Genomic DNA, 16,334 nt, shown 5'->3' with positions numbered 1-16,334 from the left:
GAAGCCTCATCATGAATTGAGTTGGGTTTTTCCCCCCCTTCCCGTTTGTTTGTGTGTGTGTATTTGTTTTGGGCCAATTTTAGGTTCCCGAGTGCACTTTTCTTTCCCCCCCAGTTAGTCCTAACTTTGAACAAGGAAGAGCCAGGAAACCTGTCTCGTGTCACTGTTGCGATATGGCTCGTGTCTGCGGCCCCAGCCCTCAGTGCACTGCACAAAATCATCTGCTAGGGAGTTTGAATAAAACCAGTTTTTCTAACTTGTTGCTCACTTGTTGTAACTCAATAAAGCAAAGACTAAACGTTTTTATAACCTTCCCCGCTGCTCCTCCGTCTTGATTGCTGTCGGCTTCCAGGGCTGCTCAGGTTCCCGGCCCAGCCACCTCCCTGACCAAGTCTGTTGTTGGCACATGTCTTGGTTTCCACCTTGGTGACTTTGAACACAATGAGTGCTATTTTGGGGGTTTTAATTCCAAAATTTAAAAGGAAAAAAAAGCTCAGAAGCAACATATGTTGGATGCAAACTGAGCCATCTTCACCTTTGACATAGGAGTGGGGCGTAGGCACCCTTCTCGGGCCTTCACAAATAGACCTCAGAAGACCTTCAGGAAAGTGACTTCACGCCCCTAGGCCCACCAAAAACAGCCATGGCCTATTGTTAATAATGTTAAAAGCCAAAATGTGTACAAATGGCTGAGTGAAAAATCCATTTGGGGGTTTTGGGTTTTTTTGCTTTCAAAGGTGAAGAATTATCACCTTTTTTAAAAATTCATTTTAATGAAAGTTTATAGAGACTTGAATTTCCATTCATTCATTGTTGTACTTTCTTCCCTGTTTACCCCTCCCCCACAATTCATTCTTCTCTTTGAAAAGTAAAATTCTTTCATTGTTATTCAGTCCCTCCCTCCAAGTCCACTCCATTGTGTGGCCTTCATTCTGGACTCCTGTCATGACAGTAATACCTAAACACATATCCCTTTTAAACAGTTCTCTCCCTCATCTGTTTCAAAACCCTATACATTATTTATCCCCTCTTTCTCAGTCTCCCCCCTAACCTCGATGTCAGTCCCGTTTTACAGCAGTGGCCCTATGTAATATTTGTCCTTTTGTGACTGAGATATTTCACTCAGGATAATGTCGTCCAGGATCACCCAGTTTGAATAATATTGCATGAGTTTCTTGTTTTTCAATGCAGTGTAGTATTCCATTGTGTGAATATACCAGAGCTTCACAAATCCATTTGTTATGTAAACTTTTCTTCAAATATCACACTATTTTGTAAAGATTCACAGCCTGGGAAACCCTGTAGAGCTCTCCTCTACCCAGAGCACATACAGTGGGTTTAGTTTATGGAGGAAAACACATCTGTACACTTACTTGTAATGCTCCCAACCCCCAACGGCAAAGGCTGGGTTTGTAACCAAACCATCGAGTCACTTCTGCCCCTTGGTGAACCTCCTCCATCAGGTGTCAGAGGTTATAAATCTTTACGGGGGAAACTGCCCATCATCCTCCCTCAGTGCAGCTGGTGGAGTTGAACCACTGACCTCTAGGTTCACAGCACGGCATGTAATGCACTACACCTTGTCCTCCTCTTCATCACCTTTGAGTAGTAATCAACTCAGCGGACGCTCCAGAAGGTTTCTGAGGCGGTAAATCACACCGGAGGAAACTCTCTCCCCAGGAGCAGCTGGTGGATTCGAACCACCAGAGACACAGTGTTTGGATTTACAGCACAACTCCCTGAAGATTAGACCCCATAGCTCCCTGCAGTGCCACCAGAACTCCTTAGGAAAGAAAGACAAACCACCCCACAGCCTTCAACCTGATTCCCACTTAGAGTGGGAGCTCTGGTGGCCTCGTGGTAAGAACCCGTGTGCAATCCCAAGGGTACATGGTTTGAATCCTCCAGCTGCTCCACTGGAGAAGGATGGCAGTCTCCTCCTTTGTGATAACTTCCCCTGAGAACCCACCGAAGGGTCGGCTGTGGGTCGGTTCTGACTCTACGGTACACAACACAAGTGACCTACAGGACAGCGACACTCCAGCGTCTGTCCAGGTGAGTTCGCAGACTCTTCCCGCTGCAGTGGGCCTCTGGTGCCATAGTTCTAGACCAGCACATGGAGGGCCATGAAGCTTTGGGACTGGAGAGCCAGGGCGAACCCAGGAATGTTCATTTCTCACGAGTTTCCCAAGTGAGGCTGATGCAGGCACCGCATTTTGCAAAGCAACAGTTTGTTCAGTTACCAACACAAAGGTTGGAAGTTTGAATCCAGCCAGCAGTACCATGGAAGAAAGGCCTGGCGATTTGTTTTCGCAAGGATTACCGTAAGGAGAATCCTTTCGAGTGCAGTTCTAATGTGTAACACACAGCATCAGCGTGAATCAGGATCGGTGACAACAGGTTGGATGTTTTAGGGTGGTGTGGGGGTTTTAACAACAAAACCCCCCACAAGAGCATTGCAGGATTAACTGAACTAAGGACACATGTATTCTTCCAACTTTTCCTGTATCTCCTCACTTTTCAGGGTATTGGAAGCACTTTGAAACATCAAATATTTAGGCCAAGCTGGCTGGCTTCTCTAGAGAGTTTCTGAAGTCCGTTCCTCAGAATCCCTGCCTCTTCTCTGGGCTCCCCTGACACACAGCTCAAGGATATGTTTAGTCAGCTCTGTCCATTCCTTCAAACTGGGACCGGGGACCATCGATCCACTACAGGGCAGTCTTCTCAAGCTCGCCGTAACTCTGCTGTTAGCACGGCAGGATGGAGAAACTTTCAATAATAAATGCAGCTGAGCACAGCACCACCACCACACACAGCAGGACCATAACTGAGGGCTTTCTGGGAGCTTGCTTAGTTTACCTCCACACTTGTGAGACCAGGTGTCCCCTTCTGCAAACGAGAACCCCGAGTGCCAGGGGAGTTGTGCGCACATGCCCGTATGTGAGTGTGGCTGGTGGCCTGGAACCACCAACCCTATAGTTAGTAGCCCACTAGAAAACTGGCTACAGCGCCTGGCCTCCTTAGCTGGGTGGTGGGTAGACACTCTGCTTGTTGGAGAGTCCCAGCTTTCCCACTGACTGCTGGGCATGTGGAGTCTGACTTTCTGCAGAGCCCCCATTCCTCAGGTGAGCACTGGGGACGATCATTCCCAGGTCGTAGGTGGGTGGCGAGTAATGAGGCCCCAAATGCTGAGAGCCCAGCACACAGTAGGTGCTACATTAAACAGCTTCTCTCGCGCCTCGCTGAGGGCGTGGTGTTGACTCAGGCACTGTGAAGGCCAAGTCTTTGCATGCCCAGGGGCTTGCTCGTGAGAGGAACCAGGTCTGTTCTCAGTTACCGTGTGTCAAGGAGACCCCAGCTCATGACCACCCCCAGGAACGGACGGATGTGATCCACCCTTTTCAAAGACTGGGTCATAGTAGACCGCCAGGCCTTTGTTCCTGACCTGCTCACCGCGGAAGCCCCACCGAAAAGTGCTGAGCATGGGGCAACACTCAGGCCTCTGCTGGTGAAGGGGGTGGCTGGGCCTCAGGACGCTGACCGAGAGGCCAGCCCGGGTCTCCTGCACAGGGGAGAATTCTAGCCCTCTGAGCCAGTCCAGACCCCCGGGCTTCTGGTCTTAGAGGTTCACCGTGTGTAACCAGCCCCTCCCGTCACCCTTCTACTTCCAGTTTCTCCCCTAACCAAAAAATTCCAAAATCCAAACTGCTTTCCTTGTTTTAAAAAAGAAGAAAATGCTGCGCCTGACTCGTTCTCCGGCTCTGGCACGCTGCCTTTCCCTGCTGGCCCTCTCGGCACCCCCAGACCTCAACACCCCCCAGTGTCCTGGCCTCCAGCCCCTAAGGGAACAGCAGCCCCCACCCGCCTGCAGCACATCTCCCTCCTGCCCCCACCACCCGCCTGCCTGGCCCCCTGGCGTCACACTTACCATTCTTCTTCTATTATTATTATAATTTACAAAGTTCAAATACATTGTTTTTCACACCAGATTCTTCCTTACCCCACCCCACTCTACCCATCAAATTGTACAACTCCATGATTAACACTTGCCATTCTTTATTATTATTTCATTATTATTATTATTATATTATTAATGTGTGTGTGTGTGTGTGTGTGTGTGTGTGTGTGTGTGTGTGTGTGTACCATCCAATCTGATCTGACTGGTGCAGGAGGAGATTGTCCTTCTCCAGCAGAACATCTGGTGGATTCGAACCGCATGCCTCTGGGGTTGACTGCGGTGCAGCTTCTTGTCACTAGGCCACCAGAGCTCCCTAACACTTGCCATGCTTGAGATCAATTCCTCCAGCAAAACTGTGTGAGACCAAATATCGGAAGAAGCCCAAGGGGAAAGCCAGGACAGTTGTCTTGATTTTCATTTCTGTACTAACACAAGACCTGAGACTGTGTGGGGATGCAGACACAAGGGGCGAGGGCTGTGCCCCAAAGGCACTCAGCAGACCAGACGTGGGTGGGGAGCCTCTTCTGCTGGGCTGATGAAAGACACTCCAGAAGGAGAGGGGTGACAGGGTACCCGGGAGTGGACATACTCCTGGGATGCATACCCCTCTCCTCCAAACAGCTGACTATGGGGCTGCCTAGTATGAATGGCGATCACACCCTCCCTCCCCTCGGGTGGGACAAGGCCCACCAACCCCACCCCCTACAGAACCGGTGAGGTTAGCAGGCAACCCGGGCAGACCCACCAGACTTGGGGGGAAGAGCTTCCTCTTGCACTCTGCTGGTGAGGGTGGTCCCTGCCTGGGAGGAGAGGCTGCTCTGAAGGCCAAGAGGCTGAAAAGGGGAAAAGCAGGAAAAGGGAGCGAGATGAGAAACATAGTGATGGTGATGGTCGTGGTGGTGATGGGTGCAGGGGTGTTAACAGCGATGGTGACATCCTTGGGGACCCTGGACCTGGCCACTGCCAAGGCCAGTTCTCTACTTCTCCATCTCCATCAACACTAGTACATTCCTCCTTGGGGCTTAAACTAAACCTCCTTCATGTTAGAGGTCTGACCCCAGAAGCTCAAGTGCTGATGGCGGATGAGATGATGAAATAAAAATGAAAGGGAAAATGTGCCTGATGCGTACCGGGTGTGATGGCATAACTCCAAGACCTGGCTGTTCAAAGGTGCTCCCCAAAGTCCCTGGAGCGTGAAAGACGGACTCTCCACCACCCCACCTCCTGGTCCTGGTGAGTCTGAACTGGCAATTTGCTAAGATTCCCTACGTAGTTACATGTTCAAAGTACAAAGAGAAGAGAAAGGGGCGAAATATAGTAGTCAAACTCCTCGGAGGAGTTTTGTTGGGTTTGGGGGCTTTTTATCCCAAAGTTTCACATAGTTATTAGTTAATGTAGAAGTATGAAAACAAAGAAGTCAGAAGTTTCCCAGGACATGTTCAATCGATCTGCTCGTGATAACATTTTTTTTTTATTTTATTACTTTTGTGTGAGTGTACCGTCAAATCAGATCTGACTGGTACAGGAGGAGATTGTCCCTCCTTCCCCGGCAGAGCATCTGGTGGATTCGAACCGTGCACCTCTGGGATTGTAGTTGCAGCTCCTTACCACTAGGCCACCAGAGCTTCCCTGTGATAACATTTTAAATGTGATTCTGAGGGACGCCAGTGAGGCTGGCGAGTAGATGTGTCATTCAGCATGCGTGTCCTTAAAGACCTGGCTTGGATCATCTCCAGTGTCACCTCTTAAGAGTCCCATCTGACTGTAGTCCCAGTTTTTCTTTTAATCCATTGGGGAATGGGTAATTCCGCTTGTTTCTTAGCCAGAAGCTCTTGATTCTAACAGTCTCATGACAGACACAGGAAGGAGGGGAGGTGGCAGGACTCATCATGATGGAGAAAATCAAAGGGCCCTTAGAATGAAGGTTTAGGAGTGATGGGAGTCAAAGTTTCAAAACAAATTGCCTTTCCATTGGGCCATTCATACATTTTCTTTTCATAACACTAATGAAAGTTCCCATGATGTAACAGCACTCTGCCCACTTCACCCCTGTGATTCGTGTTTCCATTAACCTTTCTAACCTACCCTTGCCTGCCTCCTGAAATGTACTGCTGAGCAGATGTTGCCCTTTAGATCTGCTGTGGATGATTGTTCTAAGCAGTGAGTGCCTTCCTGGCCTGTCCCTAGACTTCTGTGATACAGAGTCCACAAGTGAGTCAAGTCCACAGATGGCAGGAGTAGAAGAACCTGAGGTCAGATCAAGCTACATAACAAAGGAAGAAAAGGGAGGAAATAAAAGCCTCTGGGGTTGGTGGAGGAGGAGCAAATGCCTTCAAGTTTTGGCCAGGGAATAGCTTCCACAGAGCTGAAATACAGGAAAATTGGGCAAGAGACAAGAGTGCATTTAAGGTCAACACACAATGGTCAATACCAACAGAGATGGTGAGGCTGGCACAGGACCAGGCGAGGCGGCGTGCAGCTGTACACAGGGTCACTATGAGACAGCTGACTGGCCAGCACCTAACAGTAACAGCAATGCCATCAACGTACGTGGAAGCCTGCTTAACCTCCTTTCAGAAACGAGGAGAAAATCAAATCCTCTTTTAAGCACTTTTTTGCTTATTTGGATGCTACTGCATTTTCTGATTCTAGGCAGAACTGGACCGTGTAGACTACGGCTTCAGTAAGGTTACCTGAGATGTCATGTAAAACTATTAAATCAATGTATGTTCCATTACATATATTCTAACCAGTCACAAAAACTAAGGTTTATATGAGCAAGTTATTTCAGCCAATGTGAAATGAAACTGAAAACATGTCCTGTTATTAGAATATTTTTTTTTTTTCATTTTAAAAAACCCACCAAAAACACACTTGCTTCTGGGTCAGTTTCAACTCAAGGTGGCCTTGTGTGTGTCAGAGCAGAACAGTGTTCCATAGGGTTATTTTTTCCAATATAGGTCACCAGGCCTTTCTTCCAAGGTGCTTCTGGGAAGACTTAGACCTGGGTTAATAGCTGAGTGTTGTTGTGTGCTTGTAGAGTCAAGTATGACCCACAGTGACCCTATGAACAACAAACAGATCTGAATCTTGTGCCATGTTGACACCTCCTTGCTCGCAGAGCCCCTTGTAGCAGTCACCATGTCAATCCACCTGGTCAAAGGTCTTCCTCTCCTTTGCCAACCTTCCTCCTTTCCAAGCATTCTGTCCCTCTCCATGGGAAGAAGCCCTCCTAGCAACATGTTCAAAATATGTGAGGCAAAGCTTTATCATCTTTGCCCTCAAAGAGCTCCCTGGCTGTGAAGAGCTCCCTTGACTCTCCAAGACGTATTTGTTTGTTCTTTTGGAAGTCCATGGGATGTTCAGTGCTCTTGTCCAACACCACAGCTCAAAGGCATCAACTCTTCTTCTGTCATCTTTATTCATTGTCCAGCTCTCAGATGCATAGCAAGTGATCAGAAAGACTGTGGCCTGAATCAGACACACCATAGTCCTCAAACTGGCATCATTACTCTTGAATGATTTGGAGAGGTCCCCAGTACAGTATGTCTTCCGATTTCCTGACTCCTGGTACCGAGGGTGTTAACTGTAGATCGAGGGTGTTAACTGTAAGATGAAGTTGTTGACAGTTTCAATCTTTCAGTCACTACATAGCTGCGTGTCATGACCATTTGGACTACCCAGGGACTTCTGGAAACAGGACAAGTCTTACTACCCATTTCCATGGACCAGACTCATCTCCACATTTGCTCAAACTGCTCCCCACCTGGAAGGAATCATCCGAGCCTGGGATGGACAGGACACTGTGAAGGCAGCAGAGGACACATAACTTTCCCCTACCTCATGGTCAAAGCCTGTGAGGCCATCCAGGGATTCAGGGGTCCTGGATTCTGGCCCAACGTTACCACTAATGTGTTACGTGGTCACCTCTTTGAGCCTCAATTTCCTCAGGACCACTACTGTTCATTTCCATTCCGAGCTTCTATGATTATAGACTGTTCCAGGCTCCATCCGCAGCCCCTTGCAACCTCGGGCTTGGGGGTAGGAGATACATGTGTGTCCCTATAGGACAGCAGGGAGCCAAGGAAAGTTCCATAGTCTGGGGAACGTTGAAAAAGCCTATGAGCCCATAAGCAGGGCTTAATGAAGGAGCAGCTAACAGCGGGTTAGAAACTGCAAAGCAGAAGCCTGTTCAGGAATACCTCTCCCAACTCAGAACACGGGCTCTGCCTCCGCCCAGCCAAGCTGCAGTCACAATGGCATTTGTTAAAGGAACAGAGAGCCTTTGTGTGAGGCCATTTAACCAGCTGCAAGGCCCTCACCCTGAGCTGGGACACAGTCTCCTAGACCCTGTCTCCACCGCTCAGAGGTGCATACGCCTCCCAGGAACCGGCCTCTTTAGGGGCTGAGCTCTGCTCCGACATGGCAGGATGGATCTCATCATGTTGTTTTTAGGTGCCATTCAAGTTCAATGTTACTGTTGCTAGGTGACTTCTTGGCAATCGCAGCTCACAGTGACCTGATGAGCAACTGCAACAGATTTGAACTTGCCCTGTTCTGCGTGGTCCACACCACCTCTGCCGTGACCGAGCCCAGTTACAGCCACTGTATCAGTCCATCCCCTTGACAGCCATCCTTTCACTGACGGCTGCTTTTCCCAACATAATGCATCAGAGCGTTGGACAATGACGAGGGAGGATAGAAGGAGAATTGATGCCTTTGAGCTGTGGTGCTGGAAAAGAATATTGAGGTTACCATGGACTGCTAAGAAAACAAACAGGTTCATCCTTGAAAGGGTTAAACCAGGCTGCTCCTTGGAAGCAAGGATTCTGGGGCTTTGTCTGACATACTTTGGACATGTTATAAGGAGGGACAGGTCCTTGGAGAGGGACATCATGCTTGGGAGGGTATAGGGACGGCGCAGGAGGGGAAGGCCCTCTATGAGGTGGATTGATTCAGTGACTGGGGTAATCGGGATGGGAGTGTCAAGGGCAGTGCGATTAGCACAGGATAGAGCAGGGTTTAGGGCTGTTGTACATAGGGTCGTTATGAGTTGCAAGCGACTCGACGGCCCATAACAACAACAACAATGTCCTTTTCCAAGGCCTGGCCCCTCCTGACAACAAGCCCAAAGTAAGTGAGACAAAGGTTCACCATCCATGCCTCTAAGGAACACCCTGGTTGCCCTTCCTCCAAGACAGACTTTCTGTTCTTTTGACAGCCCATAGGCTATGCAGTTCTCTTTGCCAAAACCACAATTCAAAGGCATTCATTGATTCTCCCCTGGTCTCCCTTACTCACTGCCCAACTTTCAGATGCATAGGAAGAACCCGAAAATACCATGACTTGGAGCAGGTGTACCTTAGTCCTTAAACTGATATCGTTGCTCTTTGGAGCTGACAGCAGATTTTCCCAGAGCAACAAATCTTTCAACTCATAGTGGCCCAATAGATGCAGCACTTCATGGGGTTTCTTGGCTGTAATCTTTACAGAAGTACATCATCAGATCTTTCTCCTGTGGAGCAGCTGGAGGGCTTAACTCCCAACCTTATAATTAGCGGCCAAGCACTTACCCACTATACCACCAGCGCTCCTTGAATTACTCAAGATATTTTGTTGCATCAGTGGTTCAGTGGTGGAATTCTCACTCCCACAGAGATGACACGGGTTCAAGTCCCACCCAGGCGCCTCCTGTACAGCCATCATCATCATCAGAAAGCAGCAGCTGAATATTGCTGTGGTACTGATCATGTTTCAGTGGCAATTCCAGGCCAAAACAGACTAGGAAAGTCTCCGTCAAAAAAACCAGCCAGTTGAGGGCCCTGGGAGTGACAGCAGTTCAATCCCAGCACAATCATGGGCTGGTACAAGGCTAGAGCATTTGCTGTGCTGGGTGTGGAGTCAGTGAGCTGGTAGCTGCTTACAGGCAACAACTGAAGTTATTCCTGATACAACCTCTCAGGAAAGTAGTGTGACATTTCCTCAAAAAGCTGAACACAGAGATTCCGTACGACCTAGCTATTCCACTGCTAGGAATATACCCCAAGGAAAACAGAATTGAGACATAAACAGAGATTTGTACATCAATGTCCATAGTAGTGTTGTTATTCACAATAGCAAGAACATGGAAACAGCCCAAATGTCCATCAGCAGATGACTGGATTAAGAAATTGTGGTACAGGGAGCTCTGGTGGCCTAGTGGAAAGGAGCTGCAACTACAATCCCAGAGGCGCACGGTTCAAATCCACCAGATGCTCTGCCAGGGGAAGGAGGAACAATCTCCTCCTGTACCAGTCAGATCTGATTTGATGGTACACGCACACAAAATAATAAAATTTTAAAAAAAAATTGTGGTACATTCACATAATGGAATACTATGCAGCACTTAGGAGCAATGATTTTGAAAAATACTCTATAACATGGGAGAGGCTGAAAAGCATTATGTTGAGTGAATTCACTCAGGCTCATAAAGACAAATACTGCATAAGACCATTATTGTAAAAACAGAAGGATAAGCAGGAAGATGTGTACAAATATCCAAAGAGGGAAGCGGAGTGGGCAGGGGTTCTGAAGGTGAGGAGGGGGAGAAATCGGGGACTCTCAGAGTTTGGTGGTGGAGGGAGGGGGTGAAGGAATTAGGAAAGACCCAGTGGGGATCTGAAAAGACAGAGTAATAGTGGGCACAGACCAATGGTGATTAATTTTATAAGACACAATATATGGGAATGATTATAAGAAACAATGTGAAGGGGAAAAAGACCCACAAAAAAAATTTTTAAAGCCTTCCTGAGGAGGGCTTCAGACAGCATGTTATGAAAGAATAGCAAGAGCCCAAGAATGAAGGTCATCCATGGAAAATTAAAATCTTGATCCTCTACATGGGGAAATTGCATCATTTTCCACATCAGAATAAAGTTTGGACTGCAGCACTATTATTTTGGGGCCAGACCCAGGAATCAGCCCAAGACCACACAACTAGTAATCATCAGAGACTGGACTTGAACCCAGGGTTCTCAGACACCAAAGCCAATGCTTTAACCACAATGTTACAGCCCTTCCACAAGGGAAGATCAGGGCTGAGTCAATTTCAGCACTGGAGAAGGTTCACACTCTACGGTCAAAATGGGCTGACCGTCCAGAACCCTGAGCATTCTTCCATCTGCTCCCAGGCCTGGGGAAGGGTAGTAGGGACAGCCCCCCACTATGGGGACCCAGCTTCTATGTTTGTGGGCACGGAAGGCTGACTGGGAATGGGGAAGAGCTTTGGGTGCAGCCTTTGTAAGGAGCTGTGAAGAGAAATAAACATGGATTTCAAACAGTTGAGGTGTTGACTTTGACCATCTATTCCTCTTTACTCAAAATAAAGGGCCAGGAGACTAAAGAACATGAAATCCACATCATGACCTGTAAAAGTCGGCTCTTTGTGTTGATTTCTCTTTTCACACTTGTGCTCTCACCATTTGAGGGAAGCTGTAAAGAAGAGGGATCCAACATCTCTCAGTGTGGCTCTCAGTGGTCCGCCATCTTCATCATCTGGTCACATGACTAAGAAGCCCTGGTGGCAGACAGGCTGCCAATTAAAAGGTCAGTTTGAATCCACCAGCCACTCTGAGGGTAGGCAGCCTCCTCTTGTAAAGATTTATAGCCTTGGACACCTGAAGGAGGGTGCCCAGGACTCAACAGCATTGGAGTTTTTGTTATTCATATAACTGCTCTTCACACATTAAGCTAATCTTATTGACCTTGTGAGGTGTCAGAACCCTTGATAATTGACTTTTCTAGCTATTGCGTTAGTCCCCATGGAACACAATTTCCAGCTACCTTAACTTGTGGACACATGGTCTTGCAAATCATCAACAGCTGTGGGACCAATGTAAGAGAATGCTTTCCACAATGTGAGGGACAGTCTGGAGAGACTGTGAAAGCACTTGAGAGATTGTGGTGCAGAAAGTGTGAGGAGATTACAGCACTGTTGCGAGGAGACTGTAGCAAGATATAACCAGAGGAATCCTGGAGATAAAGGCCACAGTTAAAGATTTTGCTTGCTGGATCACTGAAGGAAAAGCTGACTTGTAACTTCTCTGAGATAAAATGTATTGGAAGATTGAGGAAACCAGAAGCTTCTTCTATTTGTGCTGTTGAACTGAACCTGGACTTTCACGAATTGAGGAATTGTGCCTTGTTCATCTGTCTTAGGACTTCTGGACTAAACTTGGACTTGTATTGTGAGACATTCTGTGTGTTCCCCCACACCCCCAGCCCTCACTTTCTAACCTATTTCCCTAATAAACTCCACAACTGTGAATAAATTCTTTTAAGTCTTGCAATGATCATTGGACCTAATGATTGGTAAAAATAGGGCAGGAGCATGGGGAGGAGGTCTGACTATATAGCTATTTGTATGGTGCTGTGGACATTATTGATGGGGACTGCTCCCCTTCATGAAGCAGGAAGAAGTCTGAGTTGGCCTCCCTCATATTCCATCTGTTCCTTTTACACCTCCCCCACATTCTGTCTGCTCCTTTTACACCTTATCTCTTCAACACTAAACACATCGTAGCAAAACTAAACCACTGCCATGGAGTCCCTTCTGATGCAGAGTGGCCTTCCATCAGGCTTCCAAGGCTGTGTATCTTTATGGAAGGACACTGTCCATCTCTTTCCCGTGGAGAAGCGATGCCACCAGAGCTCCTAACACCTCCCAGTGGTGACCCTCCAAGGGTCTAAGACTTCAAATCTTGACTGGAACAGACTGCCTCGCCTTTCTCCCCAGAAGAGTTGGTGGATTTGAACTGCTAACCTCTTGGTTAGCAGCCTGACATGTAACCTACATGACTCCAAGGCCCAAAGAGAAAGTAAACAATCATATCATCCATGATCAACTAGCCACTTAGAGTGAAACGCTAAATTTGTCTGATATACCAACTTAGTGCAATGCATGGCCATGACAGGTGCCCAGTGTGAACAGACCAAGTGTAGAGACTTCTGGAGGCAAAAGTGAATATTTGAATATGAAAGGATATTAGACGACCATAAGAAATTATTGTAATGGAAACAACCCATCAACAAACTACTGGGTAAAGGAACTCTTATATTTACACAATGGAGTACTATGCAACCCTGAAAAATGTATCCATGAAACCCTATGTAAAATGATGAATCAAGGGGATTAACATAGAATGTTGAATTAGATAATTCTGCTAAAAAAGGACAAATAACTGTAGAATACCAGTTATAAAAAGTTAGAGAAGTCTTATATAGAGAGAGAATTCATCCAATATGGTTAATGGAGGTTGTTGTTGTTGTTGTTATGTGCCATCGAGTCGCCTGCGACTCATAGTGACCCTATGTACAACAGCCCTAAACTCCGCTCTGTCCTGTGCCAGTCGCACTGTCTCTGACACTCCCATCCCAATTATCCCAGTCACTGAATCAATCCACCTCATAAAGGGCCTTCCTCTCCTGCGCCATCCCTCCACCCTCCCAAGCATGATGTCCCTCTCCAAGGACCGGTCTCTCCTCACTACATGTCCAAAGTAAGTTAGACGGAGCCTCAGAATCCTTGCCTCCAAGGAGCCACCCGGTTTAACCCTCTCCAGGACAAATCTATTTGTTTTCCTAGCAGTCCTTAATGGAGGTAGGCATCATAAAACAAGTGGATAAACAGTGCACACTTATTAGGTGAAGGGAAGACAATGTGGAACAAATGGACAGAGCCTGTGTGTATTATAACTTATGTCATGAAACAAAATGTGAATGAATGATGAGAAAAAACAAGATGCTTTGTAAACTTTCACTCAAATTACAAGAAAGCAAAAATAAATGTTTAATGTTACATATACTAATGGACCAAATGACTGACTGGCTGTGACTGAAAGGCTGGAGGTTCAAATCCACCTAGAGGTACCACAAAAGCAATGCCTGGCAATCTACATCTGGAGAGAGCACAGGAAGTCCTACTGAGCACAGCTCTGCTCTGACACAGCTGCGTCGTGAGGAGTCAGCATGACGCCAGACAACCGGACCGTTTTTATGGACATTTTTCCATTTCAACAAATGCAGCTGAACAATCACAGGTTCCTCCATGAGTCATTTTCACCAGCAAAAACCATTGCCACCGAGTCCATTCCAACTACACACAGCATGCCAGTGGATGGAGCAACAAGGCCTGTCTTGCAGGGTTTCCAAGGCCGTAAGTCTCGGCTGAAGCAGACTGGCTCATCTTCCTTCCATGGAGTGACTGGTGAGCTTGATCTCCCAACCTCATGGTGAGTAGTCAAATGCTTTAACCACTTCACCACGAAGAGGCTGTGATGTATGTATTTATCCAATCCCTTAGAGGATTGATTCCAGGCTGATTCCAGCTGTTTTGCTATGACAATCTTTATTCCTACTCCTCATTTATCTGGTCATTTCCTTAGGATAAATGGGAGAAAGATGCAAGATCAAAGCTGGACCTGAAGGATTAGGCTGCCTGATCTCAGCCTGCAGTGTAGATGGTGGGGGATGTCTGTGCTCCCTTCCCAGCACCTCGGTCTGCAGCAGGAACTCAGGGCGGCTCCTTGGAGGCTGCAGCCCTGCACCTGAATGAGAGGCAGATGTAGGGCATCGCAGCACCACATGTGCACTGGGCACACTTGAGGGAAGCGCCAACGACCAATCTCTCTACTCGCTATCAGGTCCCATCGCCAGCTGTGAAAGGTCATTCAAACAATTTAAAGCCAACTGCCCTAAGTGCTATTTTCTGCAGATCCGCCTTTGTGTGCAAACTAGGTTTAAACTAATGGCCTGCACTCATTACTGCCAACCCCCAGGTAAGCACGCTGATGCTTTCTAGGCAGCCCAGCTAGAACCAAGATAGACTAACCCTTCCTGTCCCAAGATGCCGTAAACGAAAAATGTGAAAAGTGGACGCCTCTGTGGTAGAGATGGAAGGGTGCAGGCCAGAGTCCTCACAAAGGACCCGTACACGGCTGGGAAGACCAAACTAGGAATGAGACGGCTCAAGCCTTGTCATCTCGGGTAAGTCACAAACACACACACACACACACACACACACACCATGAGAGCTCACATATTTACTTCAGTAACAAGCATTCTCTAGTCTCAGTGCAGCCAGTGATGTGTTTCCACATCACAAGCTCGTGTTTTCAGACCACTTACCTGCAGAAATGAGCTGAGGCGCTTCATCTGGGCATGGCCAGGAAACGCTCACACCTTCCTCTGACCCCCCACAGTCCTAAATGCAGACGCTGTAGTCTGCACCATGTCTCCATCTGTCAAGGGCAAGACTCCTAACACAAAGTCTAGCATGTCGTTAGGACCTGTCTGGGCGACTGACTCACAGCAATGTTATAAACAAGAGGTCAGGACATTGTCCAAAATGTGCCAGCCTCACTGTCTCCCCCATGCCTGAGTCCATTGCTATAGACACTGTATTGATTCATCTCATTGAGGGTCTTCCTCGCTTTTGCTGATCCTCCTACTTTTCTAATGCCTGGCATATAACAGGTACTTTATGGTTGTTTTCTTGGTTAATGAACAGTGAATGGATGAACAAATGAACAGATTATTTGTACGGATGGGTACTGTGTGGACAATTAGGTGGATGGCTATTGAATGAATGAGTACATAGATAGATGGGCAGATAGACAGATGGATAAACGGATGGATGAACAGATGCCTGGATAGGTAGGTCGATGGATGAGAAGTTGGCAGAGAAATAGGTGGGTAGATGACTTTAAAATATGCCTGTTACTTTTGACTTTAGGATAATCGTGTCTACTTCTGAAGACTGTTGTTGTCATGTACCCATGGAGTCACAGACCACTCAAAGCTGACCCTCCAGTGCATTTAGAGAGACACTAACTGCATGGGAGAAGACTGCCCATCTTTCTCTCGCAGCTGGTGGATTTGAACCGCATTCCTTCAGGTTGGCAGCACAGCTCCTTAGCACTAGGCCACCAGAGCTCCCTGAAGATAAGTGCCATAATACACACTATAATAAAATATAATCTTACTATAGTAAGAGATCATAATAATAACTTGCTTAGTATACTAAAATAACAACAAACTTTGATTCTACCTGGATTCTACCACTTGGTGCTTTTTAGTAATATAAACAAACCTTTAACCTCTGTGGCCTGAGCTCTGTCCAGTCCAAAACAGCCCTGCAACTGGGTAATCAAGGAACCACGAAAAGGTTATAATTACTAATCGATATGTGAACACTTTGTCACAAAAAGTGACAGTGACTACGATGACGGTAATGATAATGTGATGACAATGATAGGAATATAGTTTCCCCCATGAAGTCTTGCAATTTTAGACCCCAATCCTCTGCTCTCAGCATTCCCAGCTCCTGAGAACACAGCAA

The sequence above is a fragment of the Elephantulus edwardii genome, unplaced genomic scaffold, assembly GCF_000299155.1.
Source record: "Elephantulus edwardii isolate Elephantulus edwardi_28Jun2011 unplaced genomic scaffold, EleEdw1.0 scaffold00003, whole genome shotgun sequence".
NCBI classification, from domain to species: domain Eukaryota; kingdom Metazoa; phylum Chordata; class Mammalia; order Macroscelidea; family Macroscelididae; genus Elephantulus; species Elephantulus edwardii.
Note: the sequence above shows the minus strand (reverse complement) of the source record.